Source organism: Mandrillus leucophaeus, unplaced genomic scaffold, assembly GCF_000951045.1.
Source record: "Mandrillus leucophaeus isolate KB7577 unplaced genomic scaffold, Mleu.le_1.0 Scaffold770, whole genome shotgun sequence".
Classification (NCBI taxonomy): domain Eukaryota; kingdom Metazoa; phylum Chordata; class Mammalia; order Primates; family Cercopithecidae; genus Mandrillus; species Mandrillus leucophaeus.
Genome location: NW_012108364.1, coordinates 790,456 through 793,763, shown reverse-complemented (window position 1 = coordinate 793,763; position 3,308 = coordinate 790,456). Strand labels below are relative to the sequence as shown.

The window sequence follows — 3,308 nt, the reverse complement described above, 5'->3', positions numbered from 1 at the left end:
AAAGAGGGCTTTAATTTTTTTTTCTGGCAATTTTAAAATGTAAGATCTTACTAGTTTTAGGAAATCATAGATTTCTGAACATCGTAAGTAAAATGGTCTTCTTCTTTAAAAAAATAACTTTTATATAGCTTCTTCAAACAAGTTAAAAGGTGGCAAAGTATCTGCTACAGTAGTTTGGAGGACTAGAGGACTGATGGGTAAGTAAGGGTTGTTTTGTTGTTAGGTAAGTAGATATTAGGCAGTCCATTTCTAAAATATGCCTGATGAGGCTAGATACCTAAAGCTACCCTTAGCTCCAGAAATGAGTATCTCCCATCTCCATCAAAATCAAATGCTCTCAAGCTCTCTGGTTCTGGCATAGCAGAACCTAGGGAGGTCCAGATTTCCTGGTAGGTCAGCTTCCCATCCATGTCCTAGCCAGTCTTGTGGAATAAATCCTGAAGATCTTCAATGCTGGAAACTCCTAGTAGAGAGACAGGTCTTAGTTGGGCAGCTTTCTCAACTGGATCTCCAAGAAACTGTGAAAATTTTGGCAATGCTGATGGCTTTGATGTGAAACTCTGTACTTGCTCTTCATCGGCGGTCACTGGAGGCCTGTTGCTCTCAGGTTTGTTTGTACAAGCACTGATCATCTGGAGTTTCTCTCTTAGCTTGGATACCTGAGAATTTGAACTATCTTCTTTCTTTATGCTTTGGATTTTTACCGTATCTGTTTTGTTGGTGACTTGATCCAAAGACGCTCTTTTCAGAGAGGGAGATCTATCACCCATCTGTTTCAAATTCTCACTATGGGTTTTATTGTCAAGTTCTGATGTGGTTGAAGGTGATGGAATGATCTGGTTGCTTCCAGGAGTCTCCTTCAAGAAGTGCTGATTCATATCACTCTGCAGTAATCCCATCGTTTTCTTGTGTTCACCCACAGTTTTCTGTAGTGCTTCCATAGCAAGATGGACACTGTTTAAAGTATTGCCAATGGAAGCTACGCTCTTCTGAAGTCCCTCTACAGTGGTAGGCAGGCTAATCAAGTCTGCAGCTGACTTAATATTGGCTTTGAGGTGGTTCACTGCAGAAGTCAACAGAGAAATCTGCTTATTCTTTTCTGTGATGTTTATCCAGACTTTGTTCAAACCCATCTCTCCAGATTCAATCTTCTCAAGTTGTTTTTGCTTGCTGAGTAGTTCTTCATTAAGTCTGGGGATTTCTTGGAATGAGCTTTCCTGATTAGACTCCACTGTTCGAAATTTTTCCTTGAGGGCTTCCAGATCCTCCTTGAGAGCAACCTGCATCCACACCGAGCCAACACAGGCCACAACACAACAAAACCACAGAGCGGATAACAGATCTTGCAGCATCGTAAATAGTCTCCCTTGGCAAAGTGAGAGCGATTTCCAACCACACCAAATTCCTCTTCCTCTTTGGAGCTGGACTCAGAGTCTGAGTCAGGAGGCTCAGTGCGAAGCAGACGGTGACTACTTGGGCCTTTCTTGGGCTTCTTTCTCCGGCTGTCCCCAGCCAAACCAATCAATTCATTGAGCTCTTTGCGCTTTTTCATCTTTTGGTGTGGGGTGAGTGGAGCCCTGACTCCTAAGCTGCCAGGTTCCTACCCAATGCCCAATTCTCTTCCTGCCTTGGAGCTGCCTTCCAGGGTTGGGGATCCTGGGCCAGAGCCTCCTGGTCACTCCCACCTAGGGGTGGGACTGACCAGATCCGCCAGGGACTGGAGATTGGAGCCCAGAGGAAACTGGAACTCAGATGGGTGGGGGAAATCACATAGAAATGGCCAAGAAGCTGGTGACCCCAAAGGATAAGGCCTTGGGTGCAGAGTGTTAGTAGAGGGTGGAAAGGGACTTTTATCTTCCAAAGGGTGAAAAAAAAGCCAACTCAAAAATGAAGGATTCTCAGCCCGGATAAGTAGGCAATACTTCTAAGGGTGCTCCAGGAGCTGAGGAAGGGCACACTTAAAATAGGTGTTTTGGACCTCCGGGGGAGGATTTCCAATGGGGAAGGAAGAGAAACTTGTTCCTGAATGGGAAGAGAGTGGGGAGGTGCAGAGCAAGAATGTGGGAACGTGTCAGTCCCTTCCTGCAGGACAGGTGGCGGCAGGAGGGGGCTCCCAGCAGCTACAATCCCAACACCGCTTGGCCGCAGAGAAAATGCCCGGCCCAGGAAGCCGGATGGGGTGTGTGATGATCACTGTTCTCTGGCCTCCATCCTGAACATGAAGGAGGCCCGAGGCCGAGGAAGATCTGGAGCCTGGCTCGAAGGGTCGGCCTGAGAGAAGCCAGTCCCACGCCTACTAGACCCCCGACCCGCTGTCTGGGCCTTGGGGACACAGCGGGCTCCAGACCCAGGCCATCGCTCCAGCCCCCCAAGTGATTCTTATGCCTTGACCTCCCGAGTAGCTGGGATTACAGGTGGGAGTCACCAGGCCCAGCAAATATTTTTTTGGATTGGGTCTTCTAATAGAGATGGAGTTTCACCATTTTGGCAAAGCTGGTCTTGAACTTCTGGCCTCAAGTGATCCACCCACCTTGGCCTCCCAAAGTGCTGGGATTATAGACATGAGCTACCGTGCCTGGCCAAGTTTAGTAATCTTAACATGCACTGAGGATACAGGAAGATGATCTACGAATTCTTGAAGATAAAGGTAAAACATTAAGAACCCATAGAAGTAGTACCTGGGTGCCATTCAATTATGGGAATATGAAGACAATTTAGTAATCCCATTCTCCTTTGACCACTGGCTCTAAGACTAGATCTACTGCAATCTGGAAGCTGCTAAGCCCTAATAATTCCTTATGTAGAAGAGGGAGAGTACATACTGAATTAGGGACATTTTACATTTTGTATGAAACTGTAGCTAGTCACAACATAGTTGTAGTTTGTACCTCTTCACTTTTCTGTCCAAGAAGTTGCCTTTCAACTGAGGCAGAGACAATGCTATGTGTTCCCCAAACTCCATTTCATTTTCCTTAGGTATACCAGATTTCTACATTTCCCAGCCTCGTGTGCAACTGCATTAGGGGAATGTCACTGAATCCTGGACAATAGGATGTGGAATAATATATGCTATTTCCAGGCCTGCCATAAAACGTTCCCTTCCCCCTTCCACCACTGTGCGATTGCCTCAATTTTCTTCCCCTTCCACAGTGACCCAAAGGTCATAGTTTTAGGATGGTGACCTTACAGATAGAAGGAGCCTAGAAATTTAAGTCACTGCTTGAAGGAGAGCCACGGAAGAGAGATGACTGACCCACTAAGACTATGATAGGAAACAAACACCTTGTGATTTTTTTTTTTTTTTTTTT

At 46.0% G+C, this 3,308-nt stretch overlaps 1 pseudogene across 1 annotated transcript; it reads right to left on the bottom strand.

The window, feature by feature from the left end:
* Positions 1–106: 106 nt before the first annotated feature.
* LOC105529562 lies at positions 107–2,253 on the bottom strand (annotated as a pseudogene). Its single transcript, XR_001004530.1, has one exon. The product of XR_001004530.1 is annotated as an EF-hand calcium-binding domain-containing protein 14 pseudogene (transcript).
* Positions 2,254–3,308: the final 1,055 nt, after the last annotated feature.